The sequence below is a fragment of the Pithys albifrons genome, chromosome 2, assembly GCF_047495875.1.
Source record: "Pithys albifrons albifrons isolate INPA30051 chromosome 2, PitAlb_v1, whole genome shotgun sequence".
Taxonomy (NCBI): Eukaryota; Metazoa; Chordata; class Aves; order Passeriformes; family Thamnophilidae; genus Pithys; species Pithys albifrons.
In genome coordinates, this window is record NC_092459.1 from 5,408,214 (window position 1) to 5,425,192 (window position 16,979).

The 16,979-nt window shown below is 41.6% G+C and overlaps 1 protein-coding gene across 6 annotated transcripts in view; it reads right to left on the reverse strand.

Moving 5' to 3' along the window:
• The window catches only part of KLHL29 (kelch like family member 29), a 399,687-nt gene that overhangs the window by 328,595 nt on the left and 54,113 nt on the right, over positions 1–16,979 (reverse strand). For 3 of the 6 annotated variants that reach the window (XM_071548269.1, XM_071548270.1, XM_071548274.1), the window contains exon 1: positions 2,841–2,922. The exons of 1 other annotated variant lie outside the window; for it this stretch is intronic. The gene's annotated coding sequence lies outside the window, so the exon portion shown is untranslated. Of the gene's footprint in view, positions 1–2,840; positions 2,948–16,979 lie in introns of those variants that run through there. 2 more of the 6 variants (XM_071548271.1, XM_071548273.1) reach the window with 1 other exon arrangement.

The window sequence follows — 16,979 nt, forward strand, 5'->3', positions numbered from 1 at the left end:
TATAACTGGATCACAGCCACCGTGGCAAAAGCAGACAGGGGCATACCACAGCCTAACACGATCCCAGAATCACAGAATATGCTGAGCTGGATGGGGCCTACAAGGATCATTGAGTCCAATTCTAAGGCCTGCACAGGACCACCCCCAAGAGTCATGTATGAACAAGCTGGGACTCTCCTTTCATGGATGTGAAACTAGAGGAAAATCAGCCACATGAACAGTGATATTTGGGTGCCGAAGTCACTCTGCAGTAATTGGATATTCAGCCTGAGACTACCTGAGGCATTTCATACTGATGTGACCAGGCGATGTGGCAACTTATCACGACTCAGATTTGCTACACATTCACCACCACAGAAAGTGAATTAAACTGTCACTCATCACTGTATCAGTTGCACTAGTGTAGCTGTTTTCATGAGTTGGACAACACTTCTTTGAATTAAAAACAAAACACTTTGTCACAAGTTGAAGTCTTCATCCTCCTTTCTGCACATTTTCTTTTCCTTTCCACTTATTTTCTGCTCAGCTATTTTTTTCACTGACTTAATATGTTTAACTCTCTCTGCTCTATTTACTTGCCCCCCAGTGCCTTCTTTTGTTCCCCTCCTGAGTAGATCTTAACAGGGGGATTTGCACATGAGCTCCAGCCACACTGGCTGAACTAGTAATTATAATCTCGGCACTGAACTACTGATGCCCTCTTGGTCCTTCCCCTAAGACACTAGTCAGCAAAGCTTGTAGGAGCACAGGAATATGTCTCCTTTCCCCAAGAAATGTCTGATCAGCATGTCAAGCTAAGGCTGAGACTGTATTCCTGAGTGTCTTGTTCTCTGGCATATCTCCCAATATACAAGCTCTATTAAAATACAGGAAAAGCAGATACATTACTCATCATGAGGGCCCCTAAAAGAGAATAAAAATGTGGAGAACGTTTGATTTAACTACAGTTGCAGTTGTTGGCATCTGCAATTTGCAACATCACACACACATGCAGAGACAAACATAAAAAAAGAAATTTTGCTCATAATTCAGACTTAATTTCCAGCAACATTTTCACGTATATATTATTATTATATACAGTGCTTATGGCTGTGTACTGGCAGCACAGAAAAAAGGATTAAATACACTCTCCCATGCACACTTGTACACACCCAAGCATACACACAATTTCCTGCTCTATTGTGAATGTACTAATGCCAGGAATTGAAAAAGGTTTTTAAATTATCAAAGCTACATGGCAAGCTTTAAGCTAGTTGCTCATGGAAATAAACCCACTCCCAAGAGTGTTTCACTATTTCCAAAGTGTAACTCATACACATTTATGGGAAGAGGTTGCCAGAAACATTACGATGAAGATGCACTGGGGATACTGAGGTGTTCAGTGAGGAATCCTGGGAAGAAAGAGCAAACACTGAAACGTAAGGAATGCACAACACTGTATGAGAAAGATTAGACAGATTGAAAATACAAAAAGTAAAATAATATAGGAGCTGGTGGTCTGGGCAGACAGTAGGTAGAATTTAAGCCAGCGACAAGCCCTTGAATCAAAGGCCACGTGCATTCATCCTGGGCTGTGTTAGTGAGAGCAGAGCCAGCAGGACCAGGATGCAGGATTTGTGAGCCCTCCAGAACAAGGCGGCTTTGACAGACCAGGGCAAGTCCAATGAGGATATCAGTGGCCAGAATACAGGTCTCCCCCACACCTCATTATGTTTTCCAATTCCCCAAAGGGAAGGTGCAAACAAGACTGAGTGAACCTATTTTTTAAACAACAGAAGTATGACAAGAATAAAGAAGTTGCAACAATGAAAATTCAAATTTTAAGTGAAGAAACCAGCCTTTATGAGGTGGTGAAACATGGCAACAGGGGTCTTAAAGATATCCAAAACCCAACTGGATGTGGCCCTGGACAACCTGCTTTAACTGACCTTACTCTGAGCAGGAGGCTGGACTAGACAGCTGCACAGGTCTTTTCCAGCCTGAATTATCCCCAAAATTTAAATATTTGGATGGGAGAAGCCAAAAAGCTGGTCAAAGCAGGCCGAGAGTACAAGAAATAGCACAAAGGGACACGATTAGCTCCATGATGAAAAACCAGGGGATTGCAAAAAGAAGGTAGAAAAGACGCTAAGCAAGAAACATAGGAGGTTGAAAAAGAAGGTGAAAGCAGAGGATCAAGACTGAGGAAGAGGCAAAAAACAATCAAATCTCTGTTCACTAAATTGCACTTTCTTGCCGTAGGCAGGAGGTAAAAAATTCCACAAGAGTCATTCAACAATGAAGTCGAGTATTTAAGTTTCTACTCTAATGTGCTCAGTAGAATTGGATAAAAGAGGGAATCAGTTCTCCCTTTCCCTTCACCATGCCCCCAAGAATCCAAGTAACCTTTAATCTCCCTTTTCCAAATATTTAAACTCGATCTTGCAAACTACACGGATATTTTAACCATGTACACTACAAAGAATATTACATTTGTAATATAAAAATATGTGAGCATTTACCATCTTAAATCTCAAGGTTCACTACACCCAAACACGCTTCTGATAGCTTTTAACAATTTTTTTTAAGATACAGCCCCATAAGTCTAGGCCTACATACACAATAAACTTTGCTCCCTCTTGGAGCTACACCACCAAATTTAAATACTCCTGATCAGGTTTATGGCATTAGCATTTATCATACTACAGTATATTTCTACTGTAACACAGATCCTCAGTTGCAGGTGCTGCAACAGGGACTTGCTGCGGTCACCGAAAGAGAAAGCACAGCCCAAAATCTGTTCCTCTAATAAAATAGGAGACCATGAAAAAAAACCACAAGAGAGATATCTGCACACTTACCCTGCGATATCCAGAATCTGTACCAAAATCAGCCTCAGGTGTAACAGTCAGTAAACACGACAGCAAACCCTTGCATTTAGCAGAAGATTTCTGGGAAGCCAGATTACCTAGAAAGAGTTGAAAAGAGTTATTTTAATACATGAAGATGAAATCACCTATGCTTAACAAGAATAGGCTTCAAGTGAGTCACAGAATAAAAACTGTACAATGGGAGATCACCATAATCGGCATGAGGAATTCAAACTCCAGAAGGTGACGGAAATTTGTTACAAAGCATGGGGACTTAGAGGCTGGTAGACACTTAGGGTTTAGCCAAGAACATCTAATACCCAGATAACATGGTGTTAACCCTCTAATCAAGGATGTGGAGGAGACCAGAAAGAGCACGATATTTTGCTTAATTAGTTGCTATCGAAGAGAGGATGAGTTCAAGTACTTGCAAAAACAAGGCAATCTAAGACTATTTAAAAGTTTAATAGCATTCTAGAGTCTTTGGTAACACAGGGTTTGCCTGTGAAATCAAAATAATCCCTAGAGATAAATTTAAAGGAATATATCTCACTTTAATGCCCAGAGTAAAATGACTATTCATTAAAGCAAAGCAGTTTTATCCCTACATTCTCCATCTCAGATGCAATACATATTAAAGTAATCTTTATGACAGGAAGTGGCATGTAATCCTGCAAGAATGAACTGCTGTCGTTATCTGCAAATCAATACAATTTTTTTAAAGTGGGTATAACAGTACCTATTGATTTCACGTTTTTAGCACTGGAGTTTCAGTTTCTACCAAGAAGATTCTTACAGTGGCAAGATTGCTGCATACGTGTAATTGACTTCACACAAACTAGTCTGAAGTTTACAGTGAAGTTCTCTGGAATGCAATCAGACCTTCCCTCTCATTGCCTCAGCTTAAGCTTTTTTCATTTTATATAAACTTTAGGTTTTGTGTAATTATAATAACTGCAAAGTGGTAGAGCAGCACTTCACTAATCCTATCTGCAAGCTGTATAAAGTTTACCATGCCAAACATGGCCTTGGAAGACATCTCTCTATCCTGCTAGCATGTTATTTAAGAATATTTTTATGACTTTTGCTATGTATAAATAGCCTGACCAAACACTTTCCCTTGTGAAAACCTAAAAATGGGTCAGTGCTGAATAGCTACAGCCCAAAGGGCTGTGGTGAAGGTGAGATGGTAAAGAAGCTGCACACATTAAAACTAAATGACTTATCCAAGGTCACTTTGTGGATCTATCAGGCATTGAGCTCCATTAAGAGTTTAATAATACTGTTGAATTCCTACTACATTTCTGCAAATGAAGCATATAGCAACTTAGGCTTGACCAGCTGATCAAACAGCTCATGTTGCAATGAATGGCCTGTAATGAGAGCTGGCTGAAAGGTACAACACATCATCACATAGAGGAAGAAAGGAAAAAAAGATCAGAAAATCAGACCACTTAAAAAAGAGTTTAAAGGGTTGGGATGAGGACCAGATGAATGACATCCCAAATCAGGTTATGAACACGAAAGCCCTGACAGAATTAAATCTGGTGAGTGACATCAAGGACAACCACAAATGCTTCTATAGGTACATTTCTTACAACAAAGAAGTCTAGGGAAAGTTCCAGCCATACCCAGAAGAAAATGGGAGACCTGGTTACCCCCGATAGAGAATGTACAGGTACTCAATGACTTTTTTGCCTCAGTCTTCAGTGACAGGTGCTCCAGCCACATCTCCTGCAACACAGGCAGGGTCTGGGAGAACAAAGAACCACCCACTGTAGGAGATGATACGGATCAAGACCATCTAAGGAACCTGAAAGCATTCAAGGCCAGGTTGGATGTAGGTTAAGCCACTTCGTGTAGTGGAAGGTGTTCTCCCTGTGGCAGGGGGCTTAGAGTTAGATCATCTTTAAAATCCCTTCCAACCAAACCATTCTATGCTTCTGTAAAACAGACAAAATATTTACATGCAGCAGAAAACAAGTCCTGTCTAACCACTAGCCAGTTGCAGATTAGTTTCTTGAAAACATAAAGTAAGATAACAAAAGAGGAAGCACAAGAAGAGCCTCGGGAAGGCCTGAGTATGTAAACATCTCACCCACATTATCCTCCTCCCTTAAGTTCACTCTGTCATACAGAGAGAGCTCCATGCTCCTCCTGAGCCTGTTTTCTTTAGAGATCTAGACTAATTTTGGAGTTGAGGCTTTTCAAGTAATTGCTCTACTTATTTATCTATTTAACACTTCTTGAACACCTTGTTGTGAAATTTTAACTATTTCTGACTTTCACAAGACAACTAGAGAAGATACATACCATGGACTGCCTAAAAATGCTGAGACAAAAATAGAATCTTTTTGGTTTGCTTTTTGTTTTTTGAAGAGAGTCCTGTTTTCATGGAGCAGTTCATGGAAAGGAAAGAAAAAAAACTCAAGGGAGTAATTTCTGTTTTGCATAGTGACTCATCATATCGTAGTTACCCCACTATCTCCCAAGGCAACACCAGGCCAGAGCTGCTCTGGAAGATCTCCTGAGGGAAATACCACTTTTCAAAGCCATCTCACAACTCTTATTCCAGGACTTCACAGAACAGAAAAAAACACCTTTGACAGCAATAAAAAATAAAATGGGTTTCAGAGAGGGAAGAAGCCTGAGAAGCCAATGACAGTTTTACATGAAGGAAACCTTTTTCTTTCTCACCTCAATAATGAAAGACATGAAGAATATTTACAAAGTGCATTGCAGGCTGTAGACGGCAGTGTGAGACAAAACAGAACTCACAGCTGGATATGGGACATCTGAAAAAAGAAGGATCAGAGGAAAAATGGAGCAAGAAAAGCAATAATCTGTCACCATTAAAATGGTACACAAGACAGGCCAAAGTTCGAAATCTGCTTGCATACTCCTGGACACTCAGTTTCAAAGAAGTGTAAAATTATTACATGAGGAAATACAAAGACAGAAGTAATGACCTGTAACATATTGCAATTTACATTATTTACGAGCATTTGGGTGAGTTTTCCTTCCTTTCTTTTAGAAAGTCTTGGCTGTTTGCAGGGAAGGATTTTAATCTTACCAAAACATTACTGCAGTTGTGATTGAGGGGGAACAAGGACAGCAACACCGCCAGGCAGTTCTGATCAACTAGAATAAAGTATTGAAACTGGAAAGGGCAGAAACACAGCAAGGAGCTTTCAACAGTAAACCCAAAGGTTGTCCCTCATTATAGTGTACTACCTGTACAGGTAAAGCTCTCAAGCTGTATCAAGCTGAAGGTCCCTTACAGAAGCCACAGCAGCAGCCTTATCTCTCCCTCGTGAGTCTAACTACAATATGGACAGGTCAAGCATCATCCCATGCCTAAATAAGTGACTTGAAGCAACCTGATGGAAACCAGGCACCTACTTGGATACCACATCATTGCAGTAGCAAGCTTCAACAAGGAGAGAGCTCATTCCCCAGGGTAAAACCAGCTGCAGGCCATGGTACAAGAAGTGAGTGTCAACTCACCTACTTCATCAACATGTGCATCGTCATGAAAGGACGGAATAATCAGAAGTGTCTTTGGCTCAAATGACCTGGGCAGTAAAGCAGGTCTGGATCTTTTGAAGAGAGCAGCTAGATCAACTGGACTCCCCTGAACTTCAGCAGCTCTAGGTTGGATAAAGAAGAGTTCAGCTGCACCAGTAAAAATGAGGCATGGTGACAACATAAGCAGCTAACAGAAAGCTCAGCTTTATGTAGTAAATTAAAAAAGAGGCTTCCAAAAGGCAAGAGAGGATGAGGGAGACAAGTAAGGTAAGGAGCAGGCAGCAACATCTGGCAACTCAGTACTGCTATGAGGACTGTTCCAGAGATCCCCCAAAGTACAGATCACCCAACAGCCACCAGCAGAGCACAACATAGCCCTCAGTGAGGATGCAATACATCCTACGTAGTGCCCTCCCACATCTAACTTGTAGTTGAAAGAAGTATTTGGAAAAGAAGAAGGATAAAGCCAAGAAAGTGGATGCAGTTATTGCAGTCTAATTAATCAGAAAAGTTTAACACAAAAATATGCTATGAAAGCCTGCCTGTGCAAACAAGATATAAATCTACTCTGAGCACAAAGTGCTTTAAAAATGCCCTTTACAAGCTGTGCTGCCCTGCAAACAACCCCATACCGGACAGAGGCACGGCAGGAGCACACTCTCTTTGCAAATAAACAGGCAAAGAAAAGCAAATCAGAGCGAGGTAGGGAATGGGGTGGGGAGAGACCATTATAAAATATACACACTTACTAGGCAGGCCCAGCATAAGTTTCACACGCAGCAGAAGGGATGCTTATAAGGCAGAGTATCTGCCAAGTCACGATCAGTCACTGCAAACAGTCAAGTCCAGCACACCTGGAAGTTACACAGACATGGGAGGCAAGCACAGACTGATGCACCCAAAGCTGTGAGCCCTGGGCAGGTTAGGGACAGCTGCTGTGCTGTCCCAGTTATCTTTAGTGTATTTAGACTGGAGCTATTCCAGCTGTACAAAGAAAAACTCTAAAATGCCTGATGTGGCCTGTTGTCCTAATGTTTGCCAGAAAATGAGCAAGTGGCCCGAGAAGAGAGTAATTACAGATCCCACAAGAAGCTACTCAGGTTCTGAAGTTGAGCAAAGCTGCAGCCACGAGCTGCAGGCTGGATCGAAAAAATAAAATGCAGGACTGGAAGTGAAGGATCCATCCATTTTCACAGTCTCACATGACTTTACAAGGAGTGACTGCTCTACACAACGATGTTTGCAGAACACTATTCTTATGTTTACCCTAATATATTATTTATTACAAAATTTACAGATCTCTCTTTTCCCTAACTGACAACCAGCCAACCACTAATTTGCAAGCTAAAATGCTGCAAGCTCTGCAGATCCCAGAGCATTTGCAAGCCATAAGGATTCTGAGATGCTTGGGAAAAGCCTGGCAATGCTGCTGGTCCTTGCTAAGGTCCAAAGAATTTAAACCACAGCCACCAAAACTACAGAACTACCTGGGAAAAATGACCAGAGAAGGATGTCAGCACATGTGTAAACTTCAAGATATAAAACTTGTTAACAGCAACAAATGAGAGCATCACTGTACTATCTACAAGCTCTGGGCTTGAAATGACAGTTGCTGGATACCTAAGACTACTTGGTATGTTTCACTCAGTGTTTTCACAATCACACTCATCTCTCTGAGAGCAGGCTGAGAACCATGAACATCTCTTCATCAAAGATTTAGACAGACAATAACCCTGAGGTTACTCTGTGTAATACCTCAAGTCCTCCAGACTCAAATGCTGACCTGTGCTTCAAAGGGTTAAGCTGTAGAAGGGGAATGGGAGAATAATATTAGCTCAGTACCCCTCTGTTCCATTACATTGACAAATTAACTCCTCCTACGACATCACATAACTTTTGAGAAAACATGTGTGGTTTAGAACTGGCTGTTCGGTTTGTATTCCTGCCTGGATAATCACTTCTTTAAAAGGATGTATACATCAATAATATTCATGGGGAGCTTCATAAGAGCTTGGCAAACAGTTCTGACAAAACAAAAACCTCAAACAGAAGGATTACTCATAAAATGCTACATCAACAACTCTTTTGACAGACATCTGGATTATGCTGCTCTTTATAAGGGAAAAACAAAGATGTCACTTCGAAGTTTAAATGGAAACAGTGAAATATGCCATTAAAAATACCACATCATAAACAAAGCTATTTTTGCAACTCAAACGCAATGAGCAATTATGACAAAGTTTGCCAAGATAATTTACGTACACTCATTTTTATTTAAAAAATGTTTTCAAAACACTAGAAGATGTACAGAAATTACAGGTTAGTAATGAGTTTATACACCTACAAGATCAGATATCCAGCATTAGCAGTCTGTCAAGTCTCAACTTTTTTCTGAATGCCCTTTAGTTGATGCTGTAAATGAAGTTTAAGCATACACACCTACCCAACTGAACAGAATTCCAGAAAGAAATGCAGGTAGATGCTTTAGGAGCCCATCCTTGGACCATGTAGTTCACTATCACTCCCTCAAACCATGTTAACCCATTGCGTTATCCAGATGACGTTAATTTCTGTCGTATTCTGTAGTTAGACTCAAACCCAGAGCAGTATGACGCTGCCAATAGGAATTTCTGACTCAATCCATGTTTATTTACTTTTTCATTCCCATTAAAAGCTCAAGGAATGCTGCTAAGATGTCTGTGGTTCAAAACAGATATGTAACATACTCATGAAAAAAGAAATCACTGAAAAGACCGTTTATTCAAAAATTACAGAGTTATTATGGATCATAAATGTACAGTTTAAAATTCGTCACTGGAGTAGTGAGGTTTCTTTGAAGACAAATACATACAGCCTAATAAAAGGGGTGGATTTCCTTAGAGTCGAGTCAACCTTACAATTCCCTGAAGTCCAGTGGATTTGCTGGAAATTGGATGAAGGCCACAGAACCATAGAATGGTTTGGGTTGGAAGGGAGCTGAAAGACCATCTTGTTCCAATTGCTCTGCCATGGGCAGTGACATCTTCCTCTAGACCAGGTTGTTCAAAGCCCCATCCAACCTGGCCTTAAACACTTCCAGGGATGGGGCAGCCACAGCTTCCTTGGGCAACCTGTGCCAGAGCCTCACCACCCTCACGGGGAAGAATTGGTTCCCAATACCTAATCCAAATCCACTCTCAGTTTAAAGCCATTCCCCCTTGTCCTAACACTGCATGCCCTTGCAAAAAGTTCCTCTTCTGCTTTCTTACTGCAGCCTTCCAGTGCCTAAAAGAGGCCTACAAGGTCTCCCTGGAACCTTCTCTTCCCCAGGCCAATCAATCACAGCTCTCTCATTCTGTCTCCACAGGAGAGGTACTCCAGCCCTTTGATCATTGTGGCCCTAGAGAAGAAGACCCTTCATACATTCTGGGCTGCAAGTGCCCATTGCCAGGTCATGTCCAGCCTTTTATCTACAAGCACCACCAAGTCCTCCTCAGGGCTGCTCTCAATTCATTTTCCACCCAGCATGAACTTCTGCTTGGGATTACCCCAGCCCAGGTGCAGGACCTTGTACTTGGCCTTGTTGAACTTCATGACCTTCCCACAGTCCCACCCCTCCAGCCTTTCAGGGTCCCCCATATGGCATCCCTTTCCCTCCAGTGTGTGTACTTGCACCACACAGCTTGGTGTCACTGACAAACTTGCTGAGGGCGCACTCAATTCCACTCTCCCATATTGCCAACGAAGACATTAAGAAGTGGTGGTCCCAAAACCAACCCCTGAGGAATGCTACTCATCACTGCTCTCCACTTGGCCATTGACCCATTGACCACAACCCTTTGACTGTGACCATCCTGCCCATTTTTATCCACTGAGTGGTCCAGCCATCAAATCCATGCCTCCACAGTTTAGAGACAAAAATGTCATACTGCACACTGCTAAATGCTTTGCACAAGCCCAAATACATTACAGCAGTTGCACTTCCCTTACCCACCAATGCTCCCCTTTGTAGAAGGCCACTAGATCTCCAACACATTCTAGGAGTCTCCTAGAGTGCTCATACCATGGTGCACTGTCCCTCCAACACATTATCAGGGTACTTGAAGTCCCCCATGAGGACCAGGGCTTGTGAACCTGAGGCTCCTCTTATCTGTTTACAGAAGGTCTCATCCACTCAGCCAGAACTCCAGCAGACCACTAACACCTCTTCCTCATTTCCATTTCCTGTCCTTCCCGAAGAGCTGCATCCTTTCATTCCAGCACTCCAGCCACAGGAACCGTCCCACCACATCTACATGCTGCCAGTAAAGATCACAGCCCTGCAGGCATGCACACCACTCTAACTCCTCCTGTTTATTCCCATGCTATAAGCATTTGCAGAGAGGCATTTAAGCTGGGCCCTTGATGAAGTCAACTTACTGGTTGGAATTCCTGCTCTCCTGCTGACCTGCAATCTCCTCTCCAGGCTCTGGGCATCTCTTGCTGGCACTGCCATCAAACTGATAGGAGTGGGATGGATTGGGGTTCTCCTCCATTGGAAACTTCAGTTTAAAGCCTTCTAAACTTATAGTTTAAAGGTAGCACCCAAGTAAGTACATGTGTTGAAATACCTTTTATTTCTTTTTTGAAGCAAAGACCAGCAAAGATACCTTCTGAAACAGCTTGAAGTCACTGAGATTGGAAGACAAAGTTTTAGGACAGCTTGACTAACATATCTTCCCAATGTCACTGCTTCACTGAAGCAGCTGGAGAGACGAGCATTCAAAGCACTGAAGCATTTGAGACTGAGAAGACATCAGGTTCTTTGACACTATGAGCTGACTTTCTGCAGTTCAGTGTCTTTTCCAGATACTTGTCAAAAGTCAACAGAAGCAGAACAAAACCTGTTGGTTTGCCATTTCCTGATGGCTTTTAATACCAAGTCCTACTCTTCTAGTAAGACTTTCAGACTGCTGAGGAGTCAGGTAACATAACCTACTACAGGTGATGTGAAGGCAGCCAGATCCTGACTTTTGTAGTGCGGGAAGAATGCTGGTAGGCAGGTGGAGAGCACCAGGATAGGATCAGGCTGCTGCAAAAAAAGTCAGGGTGGTGGCAAGTAAGTACCTGGCTCTTAGGAGTCTTCTGTGTCCCTCCTTGTCTTACATGAGGCCCTGCACAATGCAAAGAAACTGAGCAGAGAACGGGAACTGCACTTTGTTCTCATGTACCAGAGACATCAGGGATGAGGGGAAAAAACTAGAAGTTCATTCTGTTTGATCTGATGCTGCAAAAAAACGAAGGGGGAGCATGGTACCATTAGCTTGGAAACAACAGCCTGTGTTCAAAAGGGCAAAAGGAACCATTTCTCTTATGATCTGAACTAACTCTGCCAAATGCCATGGGGAGGTAACATCCTTTTGCAATATTTAGGTACAAAGTAATCTGGTCTGGTAAAAATACAGCCAAGGTGGTAACGCTGCTAGAGTGTAGTATAACCAGCAACATGCTGCATCCCAAAAAGGTTTTCAAAGCTATGAGTGTCTTCCTAGAGGATTTACCCTTTCGATTTAGAGGGACTGACAAAAATCACCTCTCATTGCTCAAACACAGGCTCTGTTTTCTCCAAGACTCATTTTGGATTGACAACTTGACCAGAACAGGGAAAATCATATCCTCTCCACAGGGACCAACATACTATTTACTGACTTCATAATTCCAATAGTCCTTTTCTGACCTTAGTCTGATTCTCTTGCATATTATAAGGCACAGGACTTAATCTCTTGCCTTTTTCAGGAAATAAAAAACCCCTGTCACATTTACCAAATTTCTAGCAATGCCTTCTGGGTGCTGGCAAAAAATGTTAGTGATTAGTTATTCCCCCTGTCAAAATTTATTTGGGAATTTTATTATTTATTATGAATTTTCTTGGCTTTTATTTCTAGACAATGAATCTTGTTATATTTTTGTTCAACAGACTGAAGACTCTTCCTTTCTTGAAGTTTCCCACATGGAAAAGTGAATAAATTCTTTTTCCTCTTGGATTAAGGTAATGTACGAATGCAAGAAATTCCAGTGGTTGGAAGGCATGTTTTTCCACCCTTAGCCACCACCATCACTCTTCTACCATGTCTCACTATCTCACCCACCTCCTAGAAACGCAGAGAGACCTGAACACAACGTTCTGGGGGTGTCTGCAGTATAGTCAGACCCACATTTAGCACAGCCTCCCTGAAGTTCTTCTATCGATGTACACAGGGGGTTTTGGCACAGGCAACAACAGCTTTGTCCTACAAGCTCATGTTCCTTGGCCATCAACTCACAGGTGGAGCAATGGCCCTCTTCTCTCCTCCTCTCCACTGACTTCAGAGGAAGCCCAAGACAACAAACTAGCTTAGAACAGGACACCAAATTGTCATCATCATCATCATCATCATGGCTAGGCTTTGCAAACAACAATTGCTAAAGTAGGAGAGCTCAGTTCCCATCCCTCACACATGCCAAATCAAATTGTGTTTCTATATTGTCCTAGTTTCTTAATCAAAATGGTATCACCAAGTCAAATGCCTTGTGGAAGCCATAAATATCAAACCTGCAATCACATTAAAAATACTTAACAGATTTTAGCTTAGCCTGACATGATCTATTTTTTATAAGCTTGTGTTGATTTGCATTAATTATATTTCTCTTACTCAATCCTTTACCAGCTGTCCCATTTATTACACCCCAATTCAATATTAAAATGACAAGACTCGAACTCTCACACCTTTAAGGCACAAATCTTGGCCACTTTTCCATAGGAATGAACTAAACTTCCAAAGTTGACTGCCAGAGGCACTGGTGTAATGGAGCTCTAAATCTCCTCTCTCCACCTCCCAACTGCAGGACAAAAAAAATAGACGCAGCTTAATTTGTCATCCCCAAAGAAAAAGCAGAATAAACAGATCAGCTACAAAAGATCCCCTTTGGAGGAAAGAGAAGAAAGAAAGCAAAGACAGGAGAGGAAGTGTGGGAGGTGCACAGGTTACAGTCAATCAAACTTCGGATTCCATGAGAATAATTAGAAAAAGAAGCAATTCTTTCACAGCGAGAATTTGTTCTCCTGATGTAAATTGTAGCATTTAGCATACATGACCATCACAGAATTCATTCAATTGCATGTGGAGATCATGCTGTTAAAATTGAGCTGCTACATTTAACTTAAGAATTAAGTTATATAAAAACATAGGGTTTAGGCTTTTTACATATGGTGCCAAGAAACTTTCAGCAGTGGGTAGCCTGAGCACTAACCTTCTCCAAGGAGAGTCAGCACTGCGTGCAGTCATCCAGATGCCTACACACAAGATAAGTGGAGGAAAAGCATTTTCTTAGAGGATTTGTATTATCCTGGCCATCACAGATTTACAGTTGCATGCTTGGTGGGTGACACATTAGTGCTACCTGCAGCATACCCCAGCTAACAAGGTTGGTTCCTCACAAGCTTGGAGGACATTCTCCACACAACTATTTTGAATTGAGGCATTACAGCACGTCCACGTCATTTTACATCACTAAATTAGTACTACCTTCATCATGCTTTGACCATATCTGCAGAGATAAATACTCAAGGCAAAGAACTGTAGTGCTTACCTTGATGCTCTTGTTTACAGCTCTGACTAAAACATAAGTTCAGCAGCTACACAAAGAGCAGAGAGCTTGCTCTTGTCTTAACTAACCAGCATCAGTGCAGGCAGGAAGGTACTCATTTTTTAGAAGTCAGATAGCACCCATGGAGAAGACTATTATTATTTGTCTTACAGCCTCAGGCAGAGTCCTGCAGCCTGTCATCAAAGGCTTTGAACAGGACTACCACACACCCATTTATTGACATAGAGAATATGCTGATTACAGAGAGTATATACAGTGATCATGCTCTAGCACCAGGGATGCTGCTGTTTACAACCTCATTTTTTAACTCATGGCCTAACAGTAATGTCAGGATTAGTACAGAAGCCTTCTCCCCAGTGCCAGCTCTCTGGTGATGTACTTTCCAGGAGGAAGCTCTCCACCTCACCTATCACCTTCATCCAAATGCTCCTCACTCAGTGCCCTCTCTTAGGGTCCTAATTTGTCATATGTGTAATTCAGAGGCTCTCAAAACACCAACTGCCTTCACGTGATTAGTTCAGACGATTGTCTGGTCCTCGACCACTTCTGCAACCCACACAACCTAAACCCCACACTACAGGTACACACTGGTGAGTACTAAGTCTGTCAAAACTGTTCTGATGAGCTGCATGGCTTCTGCAATGACTCACATTCAGAGAGGTGCAAAATAGTGAATTTTCCAACAGCGCATGGATGTTGTCCATGCTCCAAAGAACTTCAAATATATTGGTCTCTCATGACCCATCAAATAGGGAAATGCAGTTACTAGTGTAAGAGAAAATGCTTCTTGTCTCATGTTTGACCAATTCTCCCCTCCTTTGCATCAAATCCACTACATGTACTAATCCATCAGTTATTAACTTCTGACTACACTATTGCAATTCTCATGGAAATACGGGCATGACCTCACACCTAATGCAAAGAAGTCAACTTATCTCTGTTATCTCAAGCACAGAGGTTTAGGGTTTGACATCAGGCCCTCACTGAGATACAGGTAGTGTGAGTGAGCACCCATCCACCTTCAGAGAAAAACAGTATTGTTCCAAATCCCAGAACTGTGACTGAGAAAATGGCCATTTTAATCAAAACGTCAGGGACAGTGCAGGATCTTAATCTATAGCTCAGTCAATATGGATCTCTGTTCATATGACTCACCTGTTTCTTCGGACTTTCTCCCAAACTGCAACAGACAGCCCCAGAATTAATCTTTTTGATTGCAAGGGTAAGTTCTTGCCATGAGAACAGTGTGGCCATGGGTTATTAATGAGAGTCCTGATCAAGTGCACATTCAGTCCAAATCATTTGCTAAAAAGTTATTCTCCTATAGGCTATATAAATACATAATACATCTACATTAACCTGGGTGACACTGGAGCAGCCTTTCCAGCAATCTGGCCTACTTTATCTCAAAAGTAGACTCTTATACCTCATTTGAGTGAGTGAGCACAGATTTTAAATAATGACGAGAGACTCCAATTTTCACATTTTCATGGATGCAGTGTCAAATATATTTGTAATAGGATCATCTATTATCTGTCAGCACTGAGCAAACTAGGTGAGAAAATAATGGTTAGTAGTGTATTATCTAGAATCCTGATGAAAATTAGCACAAATTAAGTGAAATTGTTGAAAACCAAAGTGTTACTTGTTGATTGTTTAATGCAGCCTGACTTGACTTAAGCTATTTCTAATACAAGATCAGAATTTAATTTCCTCCACCCATTCGAATTTAAACATACAATATTTCATCCACTGAGGCACTCCTGTTCTTCTCACAGGAGATCTGTTTCAAGCAAAACTTAGACCAGTGCCTGAGGGAAAGAGGAAGAAACGTTACCAGCTCATGAGGGAAGTACTGAAGCTGTGACTTTCACCCATTTGATCCCAATGTTATGGCTTCCATGTGGACAGATCTACTACTCTTTATCCAGACTTCCCATAAGTTAACAAAAGAGCCGGAAGGCTGGCACATCTCTTTGTTCATTTTCTCATCTCCAGCCTTTAAAACCAAAGTGAATACAACCCTGTTAAACTTAGTGCCCCAAGGTTTTCCTGCCTTCTAAAGCAAAACTTTGCTTCTTAGAGAAAAAAAACCCCAACCCAGCACATATTTGTGCGTCTGTCTCGGGATTAGCATTACCACCAGCTGACAGACCACTCAATGTAGCATCGCCTTTTCTGAAACCAGGTGAAAGAAACACATGGTGGTAAGGATGTCACTTCTCCATAACTCACTTGGTCTCTTATCCCTTCCTCATTGCCATAAACTGCATTCAGGTGAGTTCCAGGTCATTTCTGTGGCAGTAAGACCCACTATTAACCCCTGTCACTTCCTGCCAAGCCTGTTCTGATACCACAGCACAAGGACTTCAGCAGTAGCTGCTTCCGGGTTGCTGCTAAAAGAAGCACTGGAAAATCTGCTTTGTGCCAACATGAACTGAGATTTTCTTCCCCAGATACACTCAAAGCTTGTGTTGGCCAATGGAAAGAGGGTGAGGAATCAACACTGAGGGGGAGGGCAGGTTTCTCCTGAAGTTACATGTTAGGACAGTGGAAAGAGAACACACCCACACAGTCTTTTCTTTGGTTTGCTCAAAACATAGTGGTGGTGGGGGGGGGGAGGGGAGTAATTTAAAAGAAAAACCAGATAGCAAATGGAATCATCATGCTTTGGAGTCGGTATGAAATTTTAATGGAATTTGTTTCATCAGGCCCATTAAACAATCCTTTGAGTTATGGAAGAAATACTTTTATTTTTAGTGGCTATAAATAAAATAGTTCTAGATGTCCACTAAATGGAAATACTCTTACAAGAGACTAAAACAGGTTTTTCTCTTAGGAAAGCACAATGAAATTCATACTAAGTTATATTAAAATAAATATTTCTCAGTTGCATGAGATTAAAATGTAATAATTACAAATTTAATTGAAAAAAGTATTCAAACTTTGGTTTAATATAAGGGCCATTCTATGATTCTGTACCAGTGAATTCTCTTC